Source organism: Phoca vitulina, unplaced genomic scaffold (assembly GCF_004348235.1).
Source record: "Phoca vitulina isolate PV1807 unplaced genomic scaffold, GSC_HSeal_1.0 scaffold6, whole genome shotgun sequence".
In the NCBI taxonomy this organism is placed as follows: Eukaryota; Metazoa; Chordata; class Mammalia; order Carnivora; family Phocidae; genus Phoca; species Phoca vitulina.
This window is the reverse complement of record NW_022589709.1, coordinates 62,660,226-62,677,471: the sequence shown is the minus strand read 5'-3', so window position 1 is coordinate 62,677,471 and position 17,246 is coordinate 62,660,226. Positions and strand designations below refer to the sequence as shown.

At 35.0% G+C, this 17,246-nt stretch overlaps 1 protein-coding gene across 1 annotated transcript in view; it reads left to right on the top strand.

The window, feature by feature from the left end:
• Positions 1-17,246, top strand: part of NDUFAF2 (NADH:ubiquinone oxidoreductase complex assembly factor 2) — a 147,758-nt gene that overhangs the window by 34,609 nt on the left and 95,903 nt on the right. The gene's annotated exons all lie outside the window — the stretch shown is intronic.

Genomic DNA, 17,246 nt, shown 5'->3' with positions numbered 1-17,246 from the left:
CACTTCTCTCATAAACTGCAGTTGCCTCTTGATTTTCTACCTCCAACCTTGTTCTTCTCTAATCTAGGCTCCCCACTACAGTCTTATTGATATTTCCAAGCTTCCAATATGATTATATCACTGTGTTGCTTTAATCAGTGACTTCGTACCACCCTTAGGATTAAATCCAAGCTGCTCAGTTTAAGAGGCATGTCATAGGATCAGGGCCCTGCCTCCCTGACGAGCATTATCTCACTCTACTCTTCCCCCTGGCTCTCTAGTGTTCGTCCACTCGAGATTCTTCCATTCCTTCTCTGTGTATCATGCCAGGCCTTCATACATGTTTCCCTTGCCTCTAACTGCCTTCCTTCTCCTTCTGTCCTTTCTACTTCTAAGCTTTCAATCTAGCTAACTACTCATTGTTTACTTTCTGTTCAAATACATCTTCCCCAAGACCTTCTTTACTTTCTAGACCAAGTTAGAATCTCTTTCTGTATCTTTTGCTGTATCTTTTTTGTATTTCCTCATCACTCTTTATTGTTATCACCTATTTTATTACAGTGGTTGCTTTTCATTGTGGTTGATGCCGCTTTTTACCTTCCTGTATACATTGATCCCTTCTTTCTTAGAGCAAGAACTCTCATTTTTAACCGGGCACATTGCCACAAGCAAACAACTGCATCCTCTCTTTTCCTTTACAGCTAGGTTTGGCCTTATGATTAAGTCTTGGGAAATGAGATGTATGTTGAGTATGACTTACGTAAAGTAGCATTGAAGGGAAGACGCATGCTGTTCTTTGCCCCTCTCTCTTTCTTTTTCTGCTGACAAGCATGTGAATGTGCTGACTGGGTCATGAAACGGCACTGAGGACAAAAGAGCAGCTGCATAGAAGGGGCCTGGATTCCTTATGACTTCACTGTATTACCATTATCAGCCCTGGACTCCTGGCTTCCATGTTTACTTCATGTGAGAGAAAAATAAGCTTCCATTTTGTTTAAGCTAGTGTTAGTTACTTACTTCAGTATGTGTTTTTACTCTCTGATATAGCTGTTCTTCACATGAACCTCTTGTGTTTGGAGAATTCCGTATCTTCTAAGTCTTACTAAAGGCAGAGCCCTTTCACAGTAGAAGAGCTATATACTCACCCCTTTAGCTTCCCTTGTAGCTGGACTATGGATGTATGATCATGATTCAACGAGTGCGAAGTATTTTCCCCACTTGTGAATGCATGAGTTAGTGATACAAACAAATGGAGGCAGCAGCGAATTCTTGCTGGCAGTGGTCATGGTTGGATGGGACTTTTGGGAGGCGGGCAGCAGTACACCATTCAGAATGGAAGTACCGTCTGTTGTTCGGTACCAGTGAGATAGGTAGTGCCAATTGTCACAGTTAATGCTTGCTGGTGGCAGTCCTGACGTCTTCACTGGACAAGTTCTGTGGCATCACTTTCCATGGTTTCCTCCCTCATTACAGACTTTCTGAGCCTGTTTCTTCGGCTTCTCAGCAATTCCGTGAACTATCTAACATTTTCTTTCTGGTTTAAACTGAGCAAAGATTTCTATTGCATGTGGTTAAAATCCTTGACTGAAGTAGTCATGACTAGTCTTCCCTAGCAGACTGTAAATGCTGGGAGGGCTGTATTCTCTCAGTACATCCCTACAGTTCCTGCCATCTCAGTATATCCTAGCTTAGTGCCTGGCATATTAAATTGGTGCTCAGTATTTTTTTTTTTTAAATAAATGAGGAATCCATGCCTCTGATCTTAACTTTCTTACCTACCCTAGCAATTTCACTTAAGCTCCATTAATCAACTGAAATCACTCTTTGTAAGATGATTTCTGGTATTCTGTTTTCCAAATCCATTGGATACTTTTCACTCTAGCTTGATTAACTTCTTTAAAGGCTTGATCACAGTATTCCTTGCTGGTTCTCATTTTACCATTCTGACTATTTTTCTTTTGGTATCCGAAGCTATTCCTTGTTATCTGCCAGCTCTTATATCCTACTGTTCCCCCAGAATTCTTTCTTGGGCTCACCTACTTCTATGGAATCAATTATTATACATGATGATGATTTTCAAACCTTATCTTTAACCCAACCTCTCTCTCAAGCTTCAAACCACTGTATTCATCTGCCTTTTCAGGATCTCTCCATTTGGATATCCCACAAACCTCTCAAATTCAGCATGTCCTACATGTCTGAAATTAAACAAATTTTGTTGTCCCTCCCCAACAGACAGATATTACAAATACGGCTATTATCTAAATTGTTTGCTTAATCTAATTCTCGGCAGATTAGCTCAATTAAGTTAATATGCATGTGCAAATTCACAGTTAAACTTTGTTCTCAGAGTTTTTTCTTTAGTACTTTCTATTTTTCTATTAATGTACAAATAGGACTGTTTATAACTTTCAAAATTCTGTTTAGTACCAGGACTTTATATTGAATATAAACACAAATAATAATATATATTAATATTGCATTTTGAATAGACCTAAATTGTAGAATACATTTGCCATCTATATTTGTCTACCTTGATAAATCATTTTAATTACATTTTAAGCAATTTTAATTTACCATTTCTATTTAATGGAGTTTTTAATCTTTTCGAAGTAGAATGAGTATCTTAGCTTTCAGAAAAACGTAACGTAAAACATACAAAGAAATGGGACATAGTAATTGAAAGTCAAACTTAGTCATGCTTATTTTTTACATAAAAATTTCACCTATAATCTCATTTAATTCACTTTGACATTTTCAGTTAAGTGTTTTGAAAATCATAACAGTAATTTGCTTTAACCAAATTTGTATTTTCCTTGAACTCTCTGAGTAACAATCATGTAAATAGCCTGACGGGGCTGTTCCAGTTAGAAGCTTCTTCACCAGTTCAGTTACCTTGTAAGAAAAACATCTTCTTCATATTGGGAAATTATTAAGCCACATAAACAAATAAAAATTGGTTGTAATGTTGCAAACATTCAAACAGAGAAGTTGAGAAAAGTATTGAAATTTGCTAGTTAGCTTTTTATATTTAATCAACCCAAGAAAACAGCTGATACATAAAAGTATGTTAGTGTAATTTTGTTCATTTGAAACCCGTAAGCTTAATTAGATTTTTTTCAAACAATTTATGGAAGAACTGTAATTTTTTTTTGGATTTTAATTTTGTTTAATGTCTTTTGTTCAAAGGTACATAAAAAAAATTTTTCCCTTTATAATAATTTCTTTCAACTCTCTTAAAATAAGTTATTTTAAGAGTTCCCTTTGTTGATATATTGATATAATGCTATGTGCCTTGTATACTTGGATTATATTAAAGCTAGTGGATTTATTTCTAACTAGTTACTCTTTTCTATTATGAATCTCCTTGAATGTTTGAAGATTCTGAATAAAGCCAGTTTTTAAATTCATTGCTGTGAATACCATGACATTGAATACGCTTGTGTAGTCATGTATTCTATGGACTGTTGCTTGTACATCACCCAGCCAAGGCATCTTTTGGTCTTGATCATTCCCAAGTTTATCTCTTCCTTTTGTAGAATTAGGAATTCATGAGGGTAAAATCAGCATTCACAGGAGTAGTTTAGAGAAAATAAAACTAGAAATTTGAAAATATACAGAGAAGTTTCTGTGCTGTTTGTATTATTTATATGTATGTCATGTACAAAGCATCTTTATAGGTATTCTGTTTTATACGCCTGACCTTGGGACACTTCCAAATGGAGATTGTTGAATTTGATTGTAAGCCATTTCTCAATTTTTATTTTGGCACAACTGCCATTCTTAATTGAGGCTATTTTAGAAATGCCCAAGCAGATAAACTTCCTATTACTGTTAATTACTGTGGGTAATTACTATGGGTAACAGACCTTAGGTTTTATCAGTTTTAGGATAATGTTAAACTCTAGCCATCCAGAGGGAAAAGAGAACTTTTTTTGCATATGTTTGATATTTATTGAACACCCATGATCCAGTTATTAAATAAGATGCAGATTCTTCATCCTCAAGTTTCTTGTTCATTACCTATTGAAACCAAATTGAAATAAGAACTATATCACAAGCAAAGCTGATTTTTAAAAAAGATTTTATTTATTTGAGAGTGAAAGCACGAGCTGGGGGTGGGGCAGAGGGAGAGGGAGAAGCAGACTCCCTGCTGAGCAGGGAGCCCACCCATGGGGCTTGATCCCAGGACCCAGGATCATGACCTGAACTGAAGGCAGGCGCTTAACCAACTGAGCCGCCCAGGTGCCCCAAACAAGGCTGATTTTTAGGACATTTTCTGACTTTGTTCTAAGTAGATATGCTTAGGTGTGAACTCAGCGTATGTAATTACTAATGATAGAATTAAAAAAATTGTCTGACTGAACCAATATGTGCTTACCTGATATTTTTAATTTTTAATGACTTTAAAATGTTACTAAATATAATACCCAATTTCTTGTATTTCTATATTTAACAGGAGAGTCATGGAAACAAGATGATTGTTTAAATTTTTTTTTTTTGACTTCTCAAGTATTCGGAAATCTTTCCACATTACTGCACAGCAAATTCTACATGTCAGACTAACAATCATTGCTGTAAATTTCCAAGCTTTATTTAAAGGATGATTTAAAATCTGAGGGGGTTAAACAACTACAACAGTTGTGGATTATATTTTAATAATTAAATATATTGCTAACAGTATTTTTTTTAATGATTCATACAGAGGTAAAAACAGTTCACCTTTGGGGTTCAGTAAGGTTCTCTTTTTACATAGAAGTAGAAAAAGACAGGGGTGCCTGGGTGGCTCAGTAGGTTAAGTGTCCGACTCTTGGTTTTGGCGCAGGTCGTAATTTTAGGGTTGTGGGATCTAGCCCCAAGCCAGCTCTGCTCTCAGAGCTTGAGATTTCTCACTCCCTCTCGCTCTGCTCCTCCCCCTCTATCACTCCCCCCACATGTGCACACTCTGTCTCTCTCTCAAATAAGTAAAATCTTTTTTAAAAAGTAGAAAAAGACAAGCAGAAGTAGAGAGTGAGATGTTATGCAAGTTGGAGAAGCAAAAGGCTGCAATTACATAACTATCTTTTGAGGGAAATAGAACTAATTTCAACAAAATCCTGTTGGATGATTGCTGTAGTTGCATGCATATTGAAATTATATAATGACATTTCTGGTAGGTGGCAGCCAAGTAGCATGAAAGCTAGTAGCAAATAACTATGTGGTGGGAAAACTATGGATTAACTGTTAGGAGGGAATTTGAAGCTTTGTTCTTTTTTGGCTCATTTTGCATTCTGCCACACTGATACATTCTGTCTTGATGTGTGTTGTATTTCTTATGATGGAGATAAATGCTTGAAGAGTTACCGTGGTTTCCCCAGCTATCATGGTAGGAGTCTCTGGGACGTTTCTTACACCAAAGCCAGAGGATCCCAAATCAAATGCTACTTTGTTTTTTAATCATCTAAATGTCACCTAATATGGCTGAAGCCTACAGTTTTAGATATGAACAGTGACTTATGAGCCCAGATAATAAGGGAGTTTGAGTTTAGGGGCCAGTGCTGTGTTGGAAAGGTAAAGAGTGATATTGGCTTTTAGCTGTATGTTTTTTAAAAGGTTGGTTAGGTTGCTTGTGCCCTGGTAGCTTGTATCTCTTAGTACATCTCTGATGTATCTGGGATGTCTAGCCCCTGAGTGCCTGGCCACTCTTGATAAGAGTCAGGATTGTCGCAAAGAAACTACTTATTTTCTCCTCCCTATCCCCCTTTTGTTGCTTAGAGACTTAGCATTTGCCACAGATCATCAGTATCTTCTTTTCTCTATCTGTAGCTCTTCCTTTTTTACTTTTCAATAAGGTGGGGTTAGCACGAGATACCCTACAATAAATAGTAGGTTCGATAAGAATTGATTATATCCTAATAAAATTATTTCAAAATAGCCAAATTCATATTCATGTTATGTTGACAGTGTGTTTTGGGGCAAAAAAAAAAAAAAAAAAACCAACCCCATACCCAGAGAGTTAAGCATTTGAGTCCTTTCTATATAAACATAATGTACATTAAAAATCTTTGTAGAAACTTTGAATTATAATGTAATCAAATAGATTATTGATTTGGGTTTTCTTTGGGCATACTGGTAATTTGTTATGAATTGACTTTTGCTAAATCAAATAACTGTAGAATTTCTTGGACTAAAATAGATGTGTGATTTTATGTGAAGTTTCAGAAACAGCCATAGTATTTACAGGTTTTTCAGTGGTGTGCTGGAGCAACCCTTCACTGGCTTATGAGAGCAGATTTTAACATTTCAGGAATTTCGTGTGCTGGTTGTTCAACACAGATATTATTTACAATTAAATCATGTGAACTTAAAATTAAGTTATATACTCAATACTCAAATACTCAAAATTCATTACTTCCTAATTAATTGACTACATCTTACTATTTTCTATGCTCTTGATGTTATTTATGCCTGTTGTATCTACATGGTTGAGATACTTACTATACGATGGTTGGCTATTGTGCGTCTCTCTTCCTAAGTCCGTTTTCAGTGATATCATGTTAGTGGCTTGAACTTGGTTGTGGTGGAGTATTTATACCACAGAAATTGGGAAATGCTATAAATCAGGGCTTGATGTATTATTTTATTGATTGAACTTAAAATGATGGAGAAAATGTTAATAATGCTCATTGTGTCTATAGTCATTATATTGTGAATAGCACAAAAATTCAAGAAATATTCTTTCAAGATTCAAAAACTATAATCCAGTCAACGTTCATGGAATTACACTCAGAGAGGCAGTTGATAAGCATTTACCAGCATCCCACAGGATTAAATTCATCAAACCTTGTTAATTGTTTTGTTAACAAATCAGGATTTAACATAAGTGCTTTAAATTGAAGCTACACAAATGGCAATAAAATGTATTTTTATTCATCCAATATCAGTTGCTTCCCAGAACATGAGATATATTTATGCATTTATAATAAAAAACTAGCTTGTAGTTTTATTAAATTTTATTTACAATAAAAGCTAGCTTATAGGTTTTTTTTTTTATTTTAATATCGTCTAACAGCCTCTGTTCTTCTTAGTAGAAGTTCTCTAAATGATTGATCAGAGTAACAACCTTAAAAACAATGACATCAAAAACATGAGTTGTGTCCTAGAGATTGTGATTCCACAGGTTTATGGATGGCCTATGAACCTGCATTTGATAAATCTTCCCTGGTGGTACCAGTCATCAGACAGGCCTCGGAATCACTGTATGACATAATTTCCAATGCCTTTTTGAATACTTGAAGACCTTTTACTTGGAATAAGTAAAATAAAGAAGATAAAAGGAACTTTAGCAAACTACATGCTGTTTATCTATTGAGTTTAATGACACTATTACATATCTCATTTTGTGTGGTTAGAATATCATAAACAGTATACTATGAAGATATTTTTAGTTCATCACTAAGGCTTTTTTTAACATATTTTTTAAATTTTTTAATTTTTTTTTAAAGATTTTATTTATTTGACAGAGAGAGACAGCGAGAGAGGGAACCCAAGCAGGGGGAGCGTGAGAGGGAGAAGCAGGCTTCCTGCCAAGCAGGATGGGGTCCTGAGAATCCAGGATCATGACCTGAGGTGAAGGCAGATGCCTAACACCTGAGCCACCCAGGCGCCCCTATATTTTTTTTATTTTTAAGGAATCTCTGCACCCAGTGTGCGACTCAAACCCACAACCCTGAGATCAAGAGTCGAGTGCTCCACCGACTAAGCCAGCCAGGCTCCCCTAGTTCCTCACTGAATTTTATCCAAAGAAAGTATCAGTACAAATGAAAAGAGTTTGAAGATTGGTTTTCTTGTCCTGACTCTGTCATTTTAGGGTTCTGTTACTTTGCATGTGTAATTCTCTTTCCTTTTAAAAATCTCCATTTTTTTTTTAAAGATTTTATTTTATTTATTTGACAGAGAGAGAGAGAGACAGCTAGAGAGGGAACACAAGCAGGCGGAGTGGGAGAGGGAGAAGCAGGCTCCTGGCAGAGCAGGGAGCCCGATGCGGGGCTCGATCCCAGGACCCTGGGATCATGACCTGAGCTGAAGGCAGACGCTTAACGACTGAGCCACCCAGGCGCCCCTCCATTTTTTTTAATCCATAAAATAAGGAGATTATACTACATAATCTTTAAGGTGGAGAAGATGATTGATCAAAACATTACCTTTCATTCATAGTGATTTATTTTTCACTGCTGCTTCTGAGTCCACTTAGTTATCTTATCCTACAAAGAAAATTGCAGTGATTGTAATTTATCTCTTTTACTTGTTTCTTTCTCTGTGTAATGGGGATAATGACAGTACCTATCCTCAGAGTGTTATTTTGGAGTTCCAGTAAGTAAATTTGTTAGTGTTTAAGAGAATTTCTGGTACAAAGTACAAGCTACATAAATATTAGCTGCTATTCTATTTTCCTCCCCTTTCCTCCACCTTTTTCCTACCTCCCCTTTCTCCCTTACCCCATCTTACTTCCTTTTCTGTCGCTTTTCTTTCTCCAGAGGGTTGATGGTGAAGGTGTACCTAGTTCCTAATAAATGACCACCATTTTTCTTCTTAACAAGTAGAGTAGCAAGAAATATTCTTTAAAGGTGCAATACACTTCAGTAAGTTTATAACAAATTAAGAACTTTAAAGTCTCTTAGAAAGATTTCTTCTTCCAGTGACAAGGCAGACTAAAACCTCAAAAAGTCTCCCACTACAAAAATTCAGTAGTGCTGAATAAGACATAACTTCTAAAAAAAATGTCCGCCTTAGATTTCAAGGGAGTAAGGAAAATATCTGAGAGGATACAGACACCCATGTATTTTTTTTAATGAATGATTTTTATGTATATTAAATGAGGTTGGCTTTCTCTTTCTTTTCTTGAACTGGCCTCCTCTGATATTGGTATCAGATTACGCTAGGCACTTAAAAAGAACTGAGGCATTTTCCCTCTTTTTCTGTTCTCTTGAATAGATTGTTAAGATGGGTTGTCTATCCTTGTGCGTCCTGGAAAATGTACTTGTTAGACTTTCTGGGCTCAGTGGTGTTTGTTTGTTTGTTTGTTTGTTTTTTAAAGATTTATTTATTTATTTATCTGAGAGAGAGAATGGGAGACAGAGAGCATGAGAGGGGGAGGATCAGAGGGAGAAGCAGACTCCCCACTGAGCAGGGAGTCCGATGCGGGACTCGATCCCGGGACTCCAGGATCATGACCTGAGCCGAAGGCAGTCGCTCAACCAACTGAGCCACCCAGGCGCCCCTCAGTGGTGTTTTTTACAGGAAGATTTTTGACTATGAATTCAATTTCTGTAATAGTTGCAGCTTTTATTTAGTATTTCTAGTTCTTCTTTGATCCGTTTTTATAATTTCTGTATGTTGTAAAATTGTTTGGTTTAAGTTTTCACATTTGTTGACATAAAATTTTGATAATATTCTGATACTTTTACATGTATTTGTAGATTTTTAATATTGTTTATTTATACTAGCCTTTTAAAACTTAACCAATAGGGGCACCTGGGTGGCTCAGTCCGTTAAGCCTCTAGCTGTTGGTTTCAGCTTGGTTCATGATCTCAGGGTCGGGAGATGCAGCCCCACATCATGCTCAGTGCAGAGTCTGCACAAATTTATTATCTTATAGTTCTGAGTGTCAAGTCCAGAATTATTCTCTCTGAGCTAAAAATCAAGGTGTTAGCAAGGTTGTGTTCCTTTTGGGGGATCTAGGGGAAAATCTGTTTTCCTCTTTTTTCTAGCTTCTAGTGACCACTTGTGTTTCTTGGCTTGTGACTCCTTCCATCTTCAAGTCTCTTTGACTCTCAAATCTCTGCTTCTATGTACAGATGGACAACAGACACAGGAAAAGATGCTCAACATCACTCACCATCGGGGAAATACAAATCAAAACTACAATCGCCTCACACCCGTCAGAGTGACTAAAATTAACAACACAGGAAACAACAGGTGTTGGTGAGGATGGGGAGAAAGGGGAACCCTCTTACACTGTTGTGGGAATGCAAACTGGTGCAGCCACTTTGGAAAACAGTACAGAGGTTCCTCAAAAAGTTAAATAGAACTACCCTGTGATGGAGTAATCTTACTACTAGGTATTTAGCCAAAGGATACAAAAATGCTGATTTGAAGGGATACATGCACCCTGATGTTTATAGCAGCCTTATCAACCATAGCTAAATTATGGAAAGAGCCCAAATGTCCATCGACTGATGAATGGATAAAGAAGATGTGGATATATATATATATATATATATATATATATATATATGCAGTGGAATATTGCTCAGCCATAAAAAAGAATTACATCTTACCATTTGCAATGACATGAATGGAGCTAGAGAGCATTATGCTAGTGAAATAAGTCAGAGAAAGACAAATACCATGTGATTTCACTCATATGTGGAATTTAAGAAACAAAACAAACAATCACAGGGGAAAGAAAGAGAGAGGCAAACCAAGAAACAGACTCTTAACTATAGAGTTACTTATGGTTACCAGAAGGGAGGTAGGTGGAAGGATGGGTTAAATAGGTGATGGAGATTAAGGAATGCACTTGGGATGAGCACCGGGCCTTGTATGGATGTGTTGAATCACTAAATTGTATACCCGAGACTAATATTACACTGTATGTTAATTAACTAGAACTTAAATAAAAACTTAGGGAAAAAAACCCTCAAAAACCTGTTTCTTTCTTTACATCTTCCCTGATCCTTCTGCCTCCCTCCTTCTGTGATTACATTGGGTCTACCAGGTAAACTAGCACAATCTCCTAGAGGCCCTTAATTTAGTCACATCTGCAACGTCCTTTTTGCCATGTAAGGTAACACAAGTTCTGGAGACTAGTACCTGGACATTTTGAAAGCTCATTGTTCTGCCTATCACAGGCACCATGGTTAGAGGCCATTCATGGGGCATACACTCTTTGGTATTTGTTGAGACTGTCTTTGTAGCCTAGCAAATGGTTTGTTTTTATTAAGATTCCATATGTGCTTGAAAAGAATCTAGGTGTGGGTATGTAGTTCTCTGCAAGATCATATTTACAGGATCAAACTTTTAAATATACTATACGTAACTTCCAAATCTTCATTGATATTTGTTTCTTTAGTAGATTGTGAGAGAAGTATGTTAAGATGTCCTAATTTTATTCAATATTAGTTTGTTTCTACTTGTAATTCTGTCAATTTCTGCTTTATGTATAGTGGGGCTATGTTCTTAGGTGTGTTCAGCTTCCGGATTGTTTTACATTATAGTAAATTTTCCCTTTTATCATTAATGGCCCTTTTAAAATCTATTAAAGCTTTTGTTTGTATTAATAATTAATTAATAATTAATGTTTGACTGGTATCTTTATCTCTTTATTTACTTTCTGTGTTGTAATGTTTTAAGTATATCTCTTATATACAGCATATAAGTGGATTTTTAAAACATTCTGAGAGTATTCAGTCTTTTAAGAGATGAGTGTAATCTTTTTATTATTTATTATTTTATGTTTATTTCTATCACCTTATTTATATTTTCTCTTAATCGTACCTTTACCTTCTTCTTTCTCTACCAGTTCTGACTGGTAAACTTTTAGAGTATACCCCTCCCCCAGCCTTTCCCCTTTTACTGTTTTGGGCATTATACATTCTGTTTCTCTTCCTCAGTATTACTATTAGGTGTTTAATGTGCGTGTTTGACTTAGCAAAGTCTGAAGGTAGTATCTCTGTTGAGCTTCTTCAAAAACAAAATAAACACTGTAAAATTTCACCTTTAAATACCATCCTCTTCTGCACCTTCTTTTTATTCTCTATCATTTTAGTTTCCCTTTATTTTTAAGTGTCCTATGTATTAGGGTTTTCAGAGAAATAGAACCAACAGGAGAGAGAGATCTATTTTAAGAAATTGATTCGCACATTTGGGAGGCTTGGTAAATCCAAAATCTGTAGAGTAAGGCAGCAGGCTAGAGATCCAGGAAAGATCTGTAGTTCGAGACCAAAACAGTCTCTGACAGAGTTCCTTCTTGCTTTGTTGAAGTTAGTCATTATTCTGTTATGGCTTTCAACTGATTGGATGAGGCCCACTCACATGTTGGAAGTATGCTTTGCTCAAAGTCCACCAATTTAAGTGTTAATCTCATCCAAAAAATATCTTCATAAAAATATCCAAAATAACATTTCACCAAATACTTGGGCACCATGGCCTAGCCAAGTTGACACATAAAATTAACCCATCAAACCATCCAAATTTTTCAGTTTTCTGTTATTATTAAGATACTGTACTTTTTTAGCTTTACCAATATGTTGACCAATATCTTTTCACATAATTTATTTTTGCATTCACTCTCCTTTATGTCTAGTTTTCTTCCTTTAACAGACCTTTGCTGGGAATTTCTGGAAGATAAATTCTGAAAATTTCATCTTTCTGAAAATGTTTTTATTTTGCTCTCAGATGTGAGTGATGGTTTAGCTGGGTATTGAATTCTTGGTTAACATATCTATTCCTTCACCTCTTTGAAAGTATTATTCTGTTGTTTCTAGCATTAGCTGTCTATTATGAGAAATTTACCTTCAATCTTATTTTCTTTGTAAACAATGTGCTCTTTTTTTGCTGATTGTTTTTTAAGATCCTTTTTTTGTCATTGATTTCTGTGTTTTCATTACGGTTTATGTAGCTATAGATTTTTAAAAATTTATCCTTATTTTTGTCCTTCCTGGATCTGGGAATGAGTTCCTGTGGCTCATCAGTTTTGGGAAACTATCTATTATCTTTTCAAATATTGTACCTTCCCCCTTCTTTCTATCACTTCCTTCTGGAATGTCTGTTAGAGATATAGGTTGTCTTCTACATATCCCTTGAGGTTTTCTTTTTTTCTCAGTGATTATTTGTCAAGTTTCTCTTTGATTCTTTTAAAAATATTTTAGTTCATTTGTCATATGACCAATTTTTTCATTGTGGCTTCCCTTTCTCCATTTTTATTTTTTTTTTAAGATTTTATTTATTTATTTGACAGAGAGAGAGAGAGAGAGCACAAGCAGGGGGAGTGGCAGGCAGGCAGAGAGAGAGGAGAGGGAGAAACAGGCTCTTTGCTGAGCAAGGAGCCTGATGCGGGTCTCGATCCCAGGACCCTGGGATCATGCGCAGAGCTGAAGGCAGCCGCTTAACCAACTGAGCCACCCAGGTGCCCCTCTTTCTCCATTTCTAAATCTGTAATCATTCTATACATTCTTGTGGTTTTAGTCATTTTCAGATTACTGTATTTGTAGTTTTTAGAAGCTAATTTGTTTATTGCATCAGCTAAAACTGTCCCCTCATGGTGACTTCTTGAAGTTGTAATTTTTTATTATGAGCTTATCTTTGGTAGGGATTATTTCGTCTATGGAAGTCCAGTGTAGTGCATGATTATTCTTCTAGGGCTGTTTACATTTATGTCTTCTGGATCCTTAAAGATTTCAGAGGTCCACCCAGATTTTATCTTATTTTTAAATGTATGATGTTCACATCATGTAAACTGTATAAATTTGAAAACCTCACATACATGGGATACTCCTCTAGAGCTTTTTATTTTTTACTGGTGATGTTTCTCCTATCCCATTCTAGTCCTTAAACTAATGACTACCTTCTTTGCTCCTTTGCAGAGTTTATGGGGCACAGTTTTTCTAGTTACTTTTTCATTAGTAGCTCATTTCTTTTGTGAGTTTTATGCAGATGATCACCAGCTAAAGGTGTGTTTTCTCCCAGATAAGGGATTTTAAAACTATACTTCCAAGGCCTCAGCCCTTAGAGTCTAGAGATGGTTCTGAAACTCTATGTATTGCCATTATCTTGGCTCAAGCTTAGAGCTTTGGCTTGGATGTCTGTTTGTTTCCAGAAAAAAAAAAAAAAAGCAATGTATTATTTTTAAAAGCATTTTATCTATCATTTCTGTATGCTTACACCAGAAACAAAGCTCCTGCAATCAACTTAGACTACCATATTGTAAGAATTGTTTGAATTTTTTTAATATTGATGAAATTTTAGTAAATCTTAATGTCTTAACATTTAAGATGTTGATTTACTCTCTATATTAATAATTTTTAAGAAATCTCTTTTGAGGTTATTTTGACTTCTTCCTCCAGTGGGCTTTTTTAAAAGCTTTTTTTGACATGTCCGTACATAGTGAGTATTCAGTAAATGTTTTCTAAGTGAAAATAATTTGTATGGTTTGTGCCAGTGCTCCAGGTGATTTGGATTAGGTTATTTGCTTTAGGACTTATGCATATTAGAGTTAGATGTAAAGACCCTACCAGACTATAAAATGATGATGATGATAGTAATAATAATAATAATAGCTTCTAATACTTAGGAGGCACTTAATTCTCCTATTTAACCCTGTAGTATAAAGTATCATTATCACTGTTTTACTGATGAGGTAATTGAGACATAGAGAAAGTAATGTGCCCCAAATCACATGGCTAGCAAGTGGCAGAGCTGGATTTGAACCGAGTCTGTCTCCAGGAGTCTGTATTGGTAATGATTAACTTTTATATCCCATTGAGAGATACCATTTATTATTATTCTGTCCATGCTTAAAATCTTTCAGAGGCCCCCTACTGCCTTCTGCATAATGTTTAAATAAATATTTTAACATGGCATTCATAGCTCTTCATGACTTTACTCCAGCCTACCTATTGTACCAAATCACATATCAGCCCTGTTCTCCATCCCCAGTTATTAACAGTTTTCCAAAGGCACTATGCTATTTCATGCTTCCATGTTTTTTTATTATATTCTGCCCTCTGGCTGGAATGTGTCTTCCTTCTACTTATCTCCTGGCTGACCTCTGTATGTCCTTAGAAACTAGGACTCTTCCAGAAAGCTTCCATACTGCTCATGAGATAGTAGTCTCTCTCAGTGTTCTCCTAAATTTGTCCTCCCTTAATGTACCCATTTATAGCACTTATTTCACTAAGTTTTAATGATTTTCTTCACTCTCAACTAGACTGGCTTCCTGAGGTAAAGGTCTGTGTTCTGTACATTTTTGTTTTCCCGTGGCCTGGTTAAAAACTACCTGACATAGAGGAGATATTCAATAAATATTTGCAGAATGAATGAATGATTGTCATTTGATGACTTGTTTTACAGACCATCTGTAAGGCTTGCTTAGTGCTGTGTCTTGGTGAATTTTTAAATAGTGTTAGGAATTATTTTCTTGGTAACATTAATGAAAAGATGTAAGAACAAGAATTCAAGTCACTTAGTGAGGTTCTTAAAGTATCCTTTTTAACACAATATTTTTGCTTATTTAGTTGTAAAATTACCATAGGCTTCATAATAGTGCTTTATTTAAAAGCAGTTCTATTTAGCTATTCAGTAAAAGATGATTCTTTGGTGAAAAAATTAACTCAGTTGTAAGTATGTATTAAGAAGAATGCCTAGTCTAGCTGCCGTAATTCTTTGTTTTAAAATATTTTTATTTTTGGCAATATTTAATGAAAATTTATCTCATGAAACTTGAAGTTACTAGTAATTATTTTGTGACTGCATTTCATTTTTGTACTATCTTGACATTATATATAGAAATATTAATTTTATCAAAGCTCTTAGCATTATCCACCACGAAATACAGAATAAATAAATAAATAAATAAATAAATAAATAAATCAGAAAACCATATAGAATAAGTAAGTCTCTTAGAGAAAAAAGTGTGTTTTAAAAACATATCAAATATATTAATGGTTTTTATATCCTAATTTTCTTATAATTGTGTTGAAAATGTAATTGTTTAATTTGGAGGAAATATTTTCTTTCATGGGTTTAAAAAAATTTAACTCTTTAAATGGCATGAAAGGGATAAGAGAAAATTACTGGTTTGAGCGTGATAGGCAGTGTATCTAGGCTAGCACTATTTTACTGCAGCTGAAATTCAAACATGAGGAAATTGCAGAAATTTACAATTCAATGTGTGTTTCATCAGGGAGAAATCCACAGATTGTTTTGACACTCAGTTAGAAATTCAGCATGAAGATGGACGTCTCATGAAATTTGCAGCTGCTGATTGAATTTATATTTCCATAAAGGCCATCAGCAGTAGCAGCCTGCAGGGGAAGAGGGGGGAAAAATGACAAAAATTGTGAGGCTAGCATTTTTCCTCAGCGTTATAGTGGCAAATTACTGGTAATAAGGGTTTACACTGACCAGGATTAAAGAAAAATATAGACAGCCAGAAGGGAAGGATTTCTCGGTTTAATTGATTTTAACTAAATATGTCTACATTTGATATCTAAATATGTGTTTTGTCATATGTAGAAAATGTAATATGTACCTAAAAGTCCGTTTATTCATCTTTACTATTTAAACAAGAAAAAAAAGGCAGTTTGTGAGGTTATAGGTTTTATTGTGTAGGTTATTTTCATAAGAGCCTCTCAAGATGGAAGATGAGTATTACAGGAACACAATACAAGCTTGTTTTTTATAAGATTGAAAAATCATTTCATGTTCTTGCAAGTAACCCACAATTCACTTTTTGAGAATACCAACTCATTATTTTCAGTATTAAAAAAATTTCTTGAATGGACAACCAAGTAACAACCACAGATAACAAGTTGCCTTTTCACGAAAATTATTTTATTCTCATTTTTAAATGTTTTTTTTTTAGCAAAATTGACAAAAAGTCATTTCTTTTGCTTAATGCTTATCTTGTAGAGATTTCATATTGTACATGATTTTAAAATATTCATGGATTGTGGGTGAACTGAAGGATTAAGAATGTGTTCATTGTTCTTGCAGAATTCTTTGTCTCTGTGGATGGTGTGTGCTTTAACCTTAACAGGATGCCCTCAGATGGCTTTATTTGAAAATTAATATTTGTACAACTGTATGTAAAAACAGTGCCCTTACTGAGAAAAAAAATTACCTTGTTTAAAATTATATAGTTTAAATATAAAAAGTGAGACTATTATCCAGAAAATATATACATAATTGTTAGCCTTTATTTTTTTAACATACTGGATTTTTTAAGAGTATAAGAACATAGAAACTGATTCCAATTAGTTTTGTTATATGTAATTATGTTTAAGAACATCTCATATATCTATCCTGTAAACTATTCTAGTTTGGAAAAAAACAGTATATATGTCTGGTATCTGTGCTTTAAATATACACCTGGATATTTTTCAGAGTTAAAGAATTTGAGTTAGGTGTTAAATCAGCATCTTCAGGTTAGATAACAAGAATGTTCTTATTCTGCTAGGAGTCTATGATGCTTGTCTTTTCCAACATGACTTGCAATTGTTTTACTC